This window comes from Abramis brama (genome assembly GCF_963993115.1).
Source record: "Abramis brama genome assembly, chromosome: 2".
NCBI classification, from domain to species: Eukaryota; Metazoa; Chordata; class Actinopteri; order Cypriniformes; family Leuciscidae; genus Abramis; species Abramis brama.
In genome coordinates, this window is record NC_139964.1 from 5,287,793 (window position 1) to 5,302,343 (window position 14,551).

The following is a 14,551-nucleotide window of genomic DNA, read 5'->3' on the forward strand; positions in this document are numbered from 1 at the left end:
ATTATGTGGATGTTTATTGATATATAAATGTGTTATGGACTAAATACTTCACTGAATTGGATTGTATGGACCCTTTACAGTGTTACTAAACCATTGTTGTTGGAATGTAATGGATCAGTGGACTAAAAGGAGGCTTCATAGGTGAGTTTCTTCCAGTTTGTTGTTGTTTATTTTTTTGCAGGTGGTCTGACAAAGACACAGATTTTACCCGCTGGGTTGATTGTATCCTAAAAGGGTTCGAATCACAAGAATCCCAGCTTTCCAAAGATATGTAACATGTTTAAAACATTTTTTTTTTTTTGAGTTTTGTCTTTCAAGAAGTTAAACCTGTTAACATACAATGGCCCGCTGGCGGGACGTCGGACTTTAAAGTAGTTAATCACTTAATTATCTCATTAACTTTAACACTGATTCAAAGTTACTTTAACAATCTTTAGATTGGGACCATATGTGCTCTGAGCAGTGTTGATTTAACACTGGGGATTTTGCTGTTTAACTATGCAAATTAGTTAAAGGCTAAAAAACTAGTCTAGTGGGAAGAGGTGTGATGCTGTCAATGTAAATAGAGGGGGAATGCTCAATAACTGAAACTGTGTGTGTTAGTTCAAGACCAAGATTAAGAAACCTTGATCTCTTTGTCTCTTTATATTTCTCTTACTAGTTATTGATACTGCTGGTGACTGCCACTGCACTCCCATCTTCTGCGATAATAGACAGGTGAGATGTGCCATGGTCATCAGGCACTGTATCAGTGTTCTCATCATCATAGCTGGTTTGTTTGAAGTCATCATTAATTCTTACTCCTGATGTGGTCCACAAAGCTGTCTGAGGTCATATTTTTTAACAACTGTGAAACAAAATTGACAAAATAAGTAAATATTGGAACAGGGAAAAGCTTTGATAGAATGACGTCTGCTATAACATAAGCTTCTCCTGTTGGATCAGATGTGGCAAAGATTCTAAAGACAATTCAGAAAAACTCGAGAGATCTTGAGATCTGAAGTGGCTTAAAGGTAAAGTTCACCCAAAACTAAAAATTCAGTCATTGCTTATTAACTTTCTGACCTCACAACATGATTCAGTCGCATCAGTTTGATGTCACTAACTGCAGGTGTTTTCAGATCTTGTGTGTGTCATGTCCCTGCTTACATCACATTTGGTTCATATATGTGGAAGGGAACATTATCAGTGAATAAACACGTAATTTTCAATCTGCTTCTCACACACATCTGTTGTATGGATTCAACACTTGGAAAATAGCGGATAAGTCATATGGAGCATTTATATGGTACATTTTGTAAGTGATATTTTTAGTCTTTCAATCTTTTTTTTTAAACAGGACAGTGGATATGAGACGGGAAACAATAGCCCTGTCAACACGTTGATCTCACAGTGATCTCTCCATATGATCACAATCTGAGTTCACAGTGAGCTAAAAGGGTAACCTCACAGCGCTCTCACTGTTTGCTCATATTATGGCCACAATGTGAATCACCCCAGCTAGAAATGTTATTAGACATGGACTCCAACATCGCTCAGACGTCACATTTTGGTTGAAAATGAAAATTAGGTTGACGTCTAAACATTTGATGTAAGGCCCCAACGTCATTAAACAACTCCACCAACAGCATCACTTATTACTAACCAGATTTACTTCTGTCATATGTGTACAAAAGTCCAGTGTTTGCTTTAGTTGTGCAGTTTGACTCTTGATGTTTTATTGTTAGTTTTTCTCTGGCTGCTGTCACTGTTTGTTATGGCAAGAACAGACATCAGATAATGTCAGCTACTTGATGTTGATGACAATGATCATGTAGTGCTCTGATCAGCTGATCTCTTTTAGACCATCATGTGTGTTATTCATTTCATATAATTGATTATAGTTATGTTTCTATAGCAGAGTATCCAATAGTGTTTAAATAAGAAAATCTGTATAACAATAATAAAAACTAAACAATTTAAACTACTGTTTCACTTACTGTATTCACACCAGGAAAGTCTGTAAGTTCACTTGCTTTGGTTTGGACCAAATAAAATGTTGATTTTTTTTTGTTTGGTGTGGTTCGCTTTCACAACGCCCTTTTTGCAAGTGAACCAAAATTTGTAAACCAAACCACACGTGTGCTAAGGTCGTCCATTCATTGGACAGAAATTCTCAAGCAGGGAAAAGCAGGAAGTGCAAAAACAGGCAATTTATGGAGAACCTTCGTAGTGCAATTTTTATTATTTTACTGATTTGGTGTTATCAGTTACTAACGCAATATGAAGAAACGTATGAGCATCATATGATACAATGTCATCTATGTGATGTTGTAATTAGGAATTTGCGAAGACGAAGATGTGCTGCAAGATGGTTGCGGCGGAGACAGCATGCTCTTTAGAAATTAAATATAGTTTCATCTTTGTTAAAGCTGTATTTTTTTGTTTTATTAACATTAATGACACAGACAACAGTAGGAATATTAGGTGTGTGCTGTCACCGAATGCACGAAAAAAAAGAAAAAAAGAAAAACATTATGGTTTCTTTCTCAACTATGTCATAACCGAGAGAATACTTGCCGAGAAGGATATTTAGACGAGATTTTAAACAAAATCTAAAGGTAATGATTTAAGGGTCAAGAGCCCAACTAAAGCAAACACTGATCACCATAACGGTGTCTTAATAGTTTTTCTCCTTTGGTGATTCTGCTTGTTAACATCAGGTGTCTTCAATAATAGTAGTATTAACATATACAATGTGTCACTTTGGGGTTGATTTATGACCCCTTTGATTGATTGATGACCCTAGTGTCACTAGTGATTGACAGGGAATCCATGTGTCAAGAAAACAGTGTCTCTGACTTACAGTGCCAAGCTGGCTGAGATTTGCATCCTGATTGACATGTGAATACTCGCACCTCACCATATGCCAATGAAGTTTTTATGATATGGTCCTCTCTGGTCTGCCTTTTCACACCTACGTCACTACCTACACCATGGATTAAATAAGGTTAGGGGTTGCCGTGTTAGACACAGAAGACTTTCTGCATCTTTTCCTGTAACAATGGCTGCTCCGGGAACTCCTAAAACCCCTAGAAAGGTCATGTGTATTTCGCCAACAAGAGGACCTGTTGAAATGAGAGAGGAACTAACTTTTGCACCTAGGAAAAAGCAAAATGTTAGCTTGACAAAGTTTCTTCATGAAGACATAGCTAATGTGAAATGTGATTACCCAATGTCTGGTAAACGCGTGCTGAGATATGCGTTTGACAAGGTGCTGTGTATTGTGAAACTCTACACTGCAGATGTTGGAGACGAATTTACATGGCATACTCCATGTCTGATTTTTCAAGACAAAGACTGGTTTCTGTTTTTCAACTACGTTTGGAGAGATTTGAACGACTGTGGTGATGATCCGTTATACATTGCCGAGTGGGATGGCTTAACTCCTAACACAAGATTTCGTGTGGTTGGGGACCACAGTAAAAAGCTACCAGACGACTGTGTTTATATTTTTTGCTGCAACGACAAGACAAAGCTCAACGTACATGCGTGGCCTATTCGAGAATCTGAGCATCGCACGTGCTACGACATGAAATTTCTGTTTCAGTGGAGAGATGTTCGTATGCTTGACAATATATTTACAAGCATAGACAAGATGTTTAGATGGTGTGACATGTATGATCGTTACAGTTCTGTAAAGATGCAATTGTTTCACCCTGAGAAGGGCGTTACCAACCCCGAAGACCGCCTCTTAAGCCCACCCACATATTACAGTCATTAAAAACACGTACGGATCGGTACAATCGCAACATTCATTCACCATGTCTCAAGGATCTACACCTGTCTACTGCTACAGCAACACCCCAGAGACTATCCCGGCAATGCCTGATGACAATGCCACACCGCTGGAACCCCACCCCTAAACATGTGACAACAGTTGGTTGGATAAATTTTGTATGGATCTAGGATATCACAACCTGACCTTCTTACAACTCCATACGGCAACACCGGTGCAATAGCTGGAGCTGCGGCCTTAGCAGGAATTGACGACACAGACAGTTGTATCCGTTCTGATGGGTTCAAAATCATAAAAGCAACTGTTGTGGTCCTTCTGGAACACGTCATCAACAAAAAGCTGAAAGAAATCTGTTTGGGTTGTGAAGTGGATCACCCCAGTCAGATTAGACATTCCTGTTTGTTTGAACCGGACCCCTATTTCTTTGACGCCTACTTTGAGGAACTGACACGTAATCTGGTGAGACCAGATCTTAAGCACATCGTTGCTCAAGCATTGAGCCATTGTGGTTTAAGGGTCCACCCCCAGAGGATTCAGGGGTCAGTGGATGCTATTTTACACGAACTGCGTGACGAGGTTTTCATTGTGGAGAAGCTTCGCGAAGTCAGAGAGAAAGTTGTGGACGGCAGCAGTGAACAAATTATCTATGACGCTGTGGACAGCTGGAAAGGTATTGTCCAAGTTGACTGTTTGTGACAACAGCATGGGGAACACTTGTTTTGCATCTGGACTGGCTAAGTGTCTACTTAGACAACGTATTAGATGTGAGATGACCACCTTGTTGTATAACAACATTAATGAATGTGCCAATGTATCGGTTACTGTAAACAGATGTGGTGTTGATGCCAAACGTTTTACAAACTTTAAGAAACAAATGTCTGTTGTAAGAAATGTGTCAAATGAATGGTCAGATATGATGCGATTATGCGTTAATGCTGGTGATCCAGTTTGTGTAACCATCAGAAAAGTTTTAGACCTGATGACCGAATGTGGTAGCTTTATTAGAATAGCTGATATATTGTGCTTGTGTACATATGTATCTGATCTATGTGTAGACATGTTGACAAGAAACAATCAGACTGATGTATGTGAAATTGTTGAAACACTGGTTGATTACATTCTTGAGAAAAACATTGTGATGTGTATAAAATTTCTACACTACATTGATGCTGTATGATACCTTTTGTATCCTTTTAATGTTTAAGAAATAAAACCCTGAACCACTTAACCATCTGTGTTATTCTTTTGTGGAGCGTGAAGTGTCAATATGTCAGAAGAAATGAAAAAGATTTATTACACACCTTCTAACCCTGGTTCTTTAGGGGGTAAAAAACGTTTAAAAGAAACTGTTTTAAAAGAGACGGGTGTTCGTTTAACCGATAAAGAAGTTTCAGACTGGGTCGCTGCACTCAAAAAAAAGATTATGTCTAAACATAAGATTTATGTATTTGAATTGCATATAGAATTTCCATCCATTTGGATTACATAGTTTTAACATAAACCAATTAATAATCTGAATGTGATTCATATTTTTAAGTCATATATAAATTAAACGGATAAGATTTATGTAATTGTATTAATAAACTGAATGTGATTCATATATGTCAGTCATATGTAAATGAAACGGGTAAGATTTATGTAATAGTACACAGAAAAACGCCCATGTTAAATGAACACTTCTCAGTGTTCATATGTGTGCACACTACAGAGTTAAAGTACCATTGAAGCAGGGTTGAAGTTAATGAGATAATTAAGTGGTGATTGAGCATTAATTATGAACACCTGCTGTTAACAAGCAGAATCACTGAAGAACAGAGAAACACAAGAACTACAACTGACTTCAGACACAGCCTCAGATGAAATCAACTGAAGATAAAAGAAGACATTAAATCTCTCAAGATCTCTGCAGAGGAGGATTAAACAACTCCACAAACAGCATTACCAGATTGACTTTATTTAATTTCCGTTTTAATGAAATCAATAGTTGTATTTTAAAGTCACCATGATGGTGGTTAGCGTTTGCTTTAGTTGGACTCTTGACCCTTAACTTTTTAGTATTACATTTTCTCTGGCTGCTATAATTGTGTGTGTATAAAGCACATTTGTTGTGGCAAAAAAGCCATGAGAAGATTAGATCAGGTGATGTTGGCCGTTTATTGTTGATGAAATCATCATGTAATTGCTTGATTCTTTGATAATGTTTTGATTGTATATGACTTGTGTTTGTAATGTTGTTTTAAAATAGAAGCCTTGTAATTTTACAGCATGAGAGCAGTCTCGTTAATCAAATAATATAAAGGATTTTAAAAACATTTAGTGCATTAAACTTTTTCATCTACATTATTACTTAGACATCAAGAATCAGTGTATGACTCTCAACAATGGTGACAATCAATAAAATGCTTCATGCTGCAGTGCATGCTGGGTACCACCAATCAAAACTCACCCATATCTCCCAGCATGCATTGCGACATTAATACATTATGCAGCTTGAGTTGATCTGATTATCTGGATATTTTGTTTGATTGTCACCATTGTTGAGATTCATATGCTGTTTCTTGATGTCTGTGTGTGTCTAAGTAATGCCATAGATTTAAAGCTCCAATATGTAGGAATTTTGTAATAAAATTTCCGAAAATAACTTGGACAGTGTGATATATTTCCTCCAGTTGTGTACTTACAATATCTCAAAAGTCTCCAAAGATTTTTTATTTCAGAGAATTTCCGATTTTAAATAACTGGCCGTCCCGGAAAAGAAATGTCGCGCCTCAGTGACGCAATGTCCGCTCTATCCTTTTTTTCCGGTGTGGACCATGTGATAGGATATTCCACCACACCGGATTTTTATTTTATTTTTTTACAACAACTTTATTGAGTTTTTTTTTCTTATCACAATAAACAATAAAGACGTCTGACAAAGAATAAAAAAGAATAAAATAAAAAATATGACCCACCACACCGGAATATCATGGTCAAATGCGGAAGTGGTGGTTATAGCGTTATTGCCATAGACTGTATGGTTATAGCTGTTATGGATCACGATTACTCTTTGGCGAGTATTGAAGTGCCAACAAAACGAAAGCGTCCATATTCGGATACACGCGGAGTCACGGACTGTGTGACAAACGGAGGAATAAAACCCGGATAAATATCGGCAGGAGTTTTCGAGATGGAGAGAGCTGCGCGACTATCTTGGACTTGACAGAGACTCTGCTCTCGCGAGTGTATTGATAGACAGGTAAGCAGAGGTGGAAAGTCCAGGGGTCAGAAAGTAAAAGTCCTGCCATATATTTATTCCACCCATGAACTCACACAGCAAAAACTCCAGTGTTAAATTAACTCTCCTGGGAGTTTATTTGGCTCCAGACTCAAGAGTGTTAAAGTTAATGAGATAGTTAAGTGATTGATTGAGTGATGATTGAGCATTATTGAAGACACCTGATGTTAACAAGCAGAATTACTGAAGGAGAAAAATCACAATTTTAGTCACCATTATGGATATCGGTGTTTGATTTAGTTGGGCAGTTGACCTTTAAATGTTTAACTTTAGATTTAGTTTGGCTGCTGTATCTGTGTTATAACAGCCAGATGAACAAAGAGAAAAAGTGAACAGGTGTTGGTTATATTTTAACATAATCATCATTTGACCTGAATCACTGAACTCATTTAGAGCCTAATCTCTGACTTAAATGTATATTGGTCATAACAGCATCACAGTGATTCTACAGAATAATATCCAGATTTGTCATTATAATCCAAATGATTTCTTAAGTTGTTCTGATATAAAAATAAAAATAAATCTTTCTTTAAGGCGCACACAGACATCAAGAATCAGTGTATGAATCTCAACAATGGTGACAAAAAGAATATTCAATTAGGGAAAGGAAATTAGTAAGACAATTCAGATCATAATTTATTCATACCGCAATGCATGATGGGAGCCATGAATGAGTTTTGATTGGTGGCACCCAGAATGAACTGCAACATGCTTTATTATTGTCACCATTGTTGAGAATCACAGGCTGATTCTTGGTGTTAGTGTGTCCAAAAAAAATAAAATAAAAAACTTTTCAAAGTGTTTTGATCAGGACAACTTTAAAGAAATCTTTTGGATTATTTTGAAAATGCTGATTATATTGATAATAGTATACTGTAGAATCATAGACGGCTGTAATCAGCAAGGTAAACCTAACTCTCTGAATGAGCTTTGTGATTCAAGTCAAAAGATGATTATGTCGAAACACAACCAAAATGACCTGATCAGCTTTTCTCTTTGTTCATCTGAGAGTTATAACACTGATAGAACAGCCAAACAAAATCTAACGATATTAGTTTAAGGTTCAAGAGCCCAACTAAAGCCAACACTGATCACCATAATGGCAACTTAAAAAAAGAGATTTTCTCCTTTGGTGATTCTGCTCGTTAACATCAGGTGTCTTCAATAATGGACAATCATCACTCAATCAATCACTTAATTATCTCATTAACTTTAACACTCTTGAGTCTGGAGCCAAATAAACTCCCAGGAAAGTTCATTTAAAACTGGAGTTTTTGCTTTGTGAGTTCATGGGTGGAATAAATATATGGCAGGACTTTTACTTTCTGACCCCTGGACTTTCCACCTCTGCAGGTAAGACATGCAACTGTCAATAATAGCACTTATAAACAAAGTTATATTGCTCTTTGTACTTCGGTAAGGCTTTTTATCACGTGTGGTGACCGAGATTATGGCAGTACAATTAAATACAATCGGATATGTTGTTAAAAATATATATTTAGTCATTACTTGCAAATGTTCGTTCAAATTTACTTTTAGATATTGGTTTGAACACGTTAAACAACACGGCATTAACCATAAAAACTTAAAACTGCACAACATAAACCAAACAAATCATTTGACAAATAGCTGTATGTTGTAACGGGATAATATAGCATAACATTTCACGTTCCTTGCAGTTCATTAATTATGATGACATAAAATAATACGATCAGATCAGACATACAGGTAATACAAAAACGATAAATTACCTCATCCGTGATCATGATTCATTAATTCCATTTAGATACATTGCTATGGTGAAAACGCATTAAAAACGACATCTCCCATCGTCACCTCCTTCATAGCGTCATCAAGCTTCGCCTTTGTTATTGTTGGAAACTGCGCCCTCTTGTGGTCAAATACCAAAGTTACATACTGGAGCTTTAAGTTTTTTTTTTTAATTATTATTTTTTTTAATTAAATTTTAAATAATAGGTATTTAATAAACAAAACTGCTAGATACACTGTAGAATCAAATTACTTCTATTGTGAATAAAACAATATTAAAACCACAAGTCCTATATAATTAAAGCATTAGATACTGCATAAGATCAGGGATTCAGGCAATTTCATCAATAAACTATGGGGCGCCGTTTGTAAAGCGGCTCACGCTGAAAATAACAGCAACATTTTGTCACATTTAGCTTCAAACTATGTTTAAAAAACTGGTATGAGTTTTTGACGGTCACTTTTTAGCACATTTAAAAACAATATTTGTCAACTTAGAGATATTTTAAATAGTTAAATCTAAATGTTAAATGTTAAATCTAAATGCTAAATCTAAATGTTAAATCTAAATCTAAATGTTAAATCTAAATGTTAAATCTAAATGTTAAATCTAAATGTTAAATCTAAATCTAAATGTTAAATCTAAATGTTAAATCTAAATGTTAAATCTAAATCTAAATGTTAAATCTAAATCTAAATGTTAAATCTAAATGTTGAATCTAAATGTTTAATCTAAATCTAAATGTTGAATCTAAATGTTAAATATAAATCTAAATGTTAAATCTAAATGTTAAATATAAATCTAAATGTTAAATCTAAATGTTAAATCTAAATGTTGAATCTAAATGTTAAATCTAAATCTAAATGTTGAATCTAAATGTTTCGGGGGAAACTAAATATTTAACTAATATGCAAATTAAAAATGCCGGTAACCGGAAGTGCCAAAATAAAAGCTCGAGGAGGTCAGTGTGTGTTTATAGAATGGTTTATAGTGTCAAATAACGAATAAAAACCATCTCATCCGAGGAAGTGGACTCTTGGACATGGATTATCATGATAATAATAACTACACTGTTAGACCTTACCGGGTTTTTTTACAGTAAAATACTGGCAACACTGTTGCCAGTAAAATACTGTTAATTGTACAGTTCTTTACTGTAATCTAGTTTGTTTCTGTAAAAATGCACTAAAACTCAAGTTAACTAATTTCACTTGCAGAAACCGACTGCCTTAAATTGACCAACTGTCATTTAAATGTATTAACTAAAATTTATAATGCATTAATAATGTGAGCAAAGCATTACTGTGAACTTCTTTCATTTGAGACCACTAAAAAACTATTGTACATAAAAAGATTTACACTGGATCAGCAACTACACAGTCACCGCCTGTTAAATAACGCAACATGCAGCGTATCATCAATGTTTGTAGATCTTCTCCTGGACTGAAGCACAGGCTCTACTCTTCAGCACAATGGTGACCCAAAAAAATAATTTTACAGTAAACTACTGGCAACAGTGTTGCCAGTAGGGCTGGGCGATTTAAATCGCGATATTGTTATGCGCATCTCGTCAGTAAAGCCGGTTCCTTGATTAGTAGTAAATCACCATCACCTGCTTTCAGATGGAGCGGCATTTACTACAAAGAGCCGTAGTTAACTGACAAGCTGAGCCATATCGCATTAATATCGCGGACGTATCGCCAGCAATAATTAATGCGATATGGCTCAGCTTGTCAGTTAACTACGGCTCTTTGTACACAGCAAACACTCCTGTGTTAAATTAACACTCCTGGGAGTGTATGAGTCCACACTCAAGAGTGTTTAAGTTAATGAGATAATTAAGTGATTATTTTAGTGATGATTGAACATTATTGAAGACACCTGATGTTAACAAGCAGAATCACTGAAGGAGAAAATCTCAAATTGTAAACCACCGTTATGACGATAAATGGTTGCTTTAGTTGGACTCTTGACCCATATATTATTAACTTTAGATTTTGTTTGGCTGTTGTATCTGGCTTATAATCGCCAGTTGAACAAAGAAAAAAGTGATCTGATGGTGTTGGTTATATTATGACAATCATCATTTGAACTTGATCACTGAACTCATTAAGATCCTTCTTTCTGACTTCGATTTATGTTGTTGGTTACAGCTTAACTGTGAATCTGCATAAATGCCCAGAATGTTTGATATAATATAAAGGATTTCTTAAAAGTTGTTTAAAAAAGAAAATCATTCTGTTAGGCACGTCAAGATTCAGCCTATGCATCTCAACAATGGTGAGGAGCAGAATAGTCAATTAGGAAAAGTCAATTACATAGACAATTCAGATCATAATTTATTCATACTGCAATGCATGATGGGAGCCATTAATGAGTTGTGATTGGTGGCAGCCACTGCAATATGTTTTATTATTGTCACCATTGTTGAGATTCACAGGCTGATTATTGATGTCTGTGTTTTAAATGAATTTGTCCGAATATCTTTTGATCAGAACAATGTTTATTAAATATTTTGAATTAAAGTACTGATAATCGTAGGCTGAAGAATCACAAAACTGCTGCTAACAAGTTAAATCAAACTATCTCAATAAGTTTCATTTTGCAGATCACAGTATGATTATGTCAAAACATAACCAACACTATAAGATGACATTTTACTTTGTTCATTTAACTGTTATAAATCAACAACAGCAAACAAACAACTGTAAATATTAAAGTAAACATATAATGGTCTAGAGCCCAACTAAAGCAAACACCCATCACCTTAATGGTAACTTACAATTTGTGATTTTCTCCTTCAGTGATTCTGCTTGTTAACATCAGGTGTCTTCAATAATGCTCAAGCATCACTAAATTAATCACTTAATTATCTCCTCAGCCCTAAATGCCGCTTCATCTGAAAGCAGGTGATGGTGATTTACTAATAATCAAGGAACCGGCTTTACTGACGAGATGCGCATAACAATATCGCGATTTAAATCGCCCAGCCCTAGTTGCCAGTATAAACCTGTTTTATAACTTACAGTTTATTACTGTTAAAATACATTTTGTGGGTGTGTCTTTTTTATCTTACACAGTTAACCCTTTCAACCCCTCAGGGAAATCCACACTACAATGAGTAAAAAGTAACGATGCAGTGAGATAATTAAGGGAATATGTAAGTGATTGTAAGCAGAATCACTGAAGAAAAGAGAAACACAAGAACAGAAAATAGAGAAACACAATAACTACGACTGACTTCCAGCCATTACACATTATTACACTTATTATTAACCAGTATGACTTTATTTCTGTCATACAGAAGTTGTTATTGAAAATGTTTGTTTGAAGTTACCGTTATAGAGATCAGTGCTTGCTTTAGTTGGGATGCTGATGCTAAAACATTAGTTTTTCTTTTGCTGCTTGAGCTGTGTTTTTGCAAGTCACACTTGTGCACACACAGTTTATGAATGACTGCAGTTATAATGATTATGATGACAAAATCATCATATTGCCTGTTCATTCACTAAGGAATTCATTCTCACTTATTCAGAGTTTAATCCTCAATCAAAAGTGTTACATTACCACCACTGTGAAAACGCAGCAATAAGATACAATGACTCTTTTTTTTTAACACATGATGCATAACCAGAGAAACAGACCTACACTGTGTTTTAGAAACACCGAGATATCACAATTTAGCACATGAATCTCAACAATGGTGGCAATATTTCTTTTTTATTATTATTATTATTCATGCAGCAGTGCATGCTGGGAGTTTTATATTATCCTGGAACCCAGCATGCATTGCGACATGAAACTTTTCACCATTGCTGAGATTCATATGCTGATTGTTGATATCTGTGTGGGTCTCAGTCAAGCAGGAGTAAAATAAAATTGAATGCACTATATGATTACAATATTCTTCAGAAGACCTGATTACAGAAATATTGATTTCATTTTGTAGATTCACAGATATATGCTAAATATGGGATAACTATAATTTCAATGACTATATACAGGAAAAATCTGAAAATCAGACATGTCCAGGATGATTGTGACATCATCACAAAAAAATAAAAACACCTGATCATTTTCCTCTTGACTTTTTCTTACCATAACAAATGTGTTTTATAAACTCACCATTACAGCAGTCAGAGAGAGATGAATGGTAAGAAGTCCAGGGACAAGAGACCAACTAAAGCAAATACTGATCTCCATCATGGTGACAACAAATTTTATTAATAACTAAATCTCTGTTAATTCTCAACAAGAACTTTTGTACATGTATGAAAGAAATAATCGTAAACTGGCTTGTAAACTGGTTTCACACTCAGTGTGGCTGGAAGTCAGTTGTAGTTTTTGTGTTTCTCTTTTTTCTGTTCTTGTTTCTCTGTCCTTCAGTGATTCTGCTTATCAGGTGTTCATCAGTTTCTCAATTCACTCACTTCTTTTCATTCAAGTGGACTATATTAGTGAACTAATGTAGGGAATAGTGAATGAGGGTATAGGGTGTGATTGGGAAAACAGCCTCTGAGTGTCGACTTTGAGCACTGTTAATTTACAGTATATTCCTGTAGGCTATTTTTATTTTCTACGGTATATTACTGTTTTAATGGAAAATGGTATTATATTGTCAGAATTTTACAGCAAGGGTTAACAGTGTACCTAAAATAATAAACACGTTTGGAGAAACTGTATTTGAAGAGTAGGCTAGTGTCACTTTTATGAAAAGTGCGGGACTTATGACCTGTAGCCATAATAGCCAGCCACGAGGGGGTTCACTTTGACTGAATGTCAACTCATCACTCTCTGTCAACTCATCACTCTCTGTCATGTTCGCCCCGGACCAGGTACGTCGTTCAAAATGTCCAACGAAACGGCGTTAGCCGAGAGCATCGGCAGAGCCGTCCTGGCGGCTATTCAAAATGTTTCTAACGTTACAAGGACAGCAACCGCCTCAGGGCCTCCACAGGCCACCTCGGTAAGTATGTTTTCCAAATCACGTATAGCATTCGATTCTTGTCAAGGCTAACTTAACTAAACTAGCTAACGGTAGCCAGTAGAGATTTGCTACTAGCACCAAATGCACTTTATGTGTAACGTTAGCACATTTGTTTTCTATAAACCGTAAAACTCACACCGGTTAAGTGACGCAGTGGGATGAACTCATGAGTAAATGTGTGTTTTACGATTATGTGAAGATGTTCTGAGCAGCAAAGCATAAATTATATAATTTAACGTTAGCGTTACAGCTAACGGAGGCTGTTTGTCACCCCTCAGGCCCACAAATGACACCGTAAATTGTGTAAAAAACAAAAAACACTGTAAAAAAACTCTGTCCTCAGTCAGACATCTCACCTTGGCTTAAGTTACCTGCTGGCCTTTACTCACAAGATAAAACCGTTCTCTGCTTGGCTAGAGAGAGAGAGAAATGCTGGTGGAGGACAGAGGCAGTCACAATGATAAAGACATTTAATTTAATGTGAATAAGGCACCACAGTCAGAGTGCATACTGTAAAAAAGCATAAAATGTATCTCTCTTTGTTTCCTTTGCCAATCTCAACCCTGGTTTTTGACTGCTGGACATATAAACAATAACAACACATGAAATATAATGTTGCTAATATTTTGCTAATGTCTCTTCAGACTCCCACCACCTACAATTACACACCGCCGGGGCCAGCCACACCCACCACCTCCACTGGGACATCATACCGCTCGGTATACTTTCATACTCATG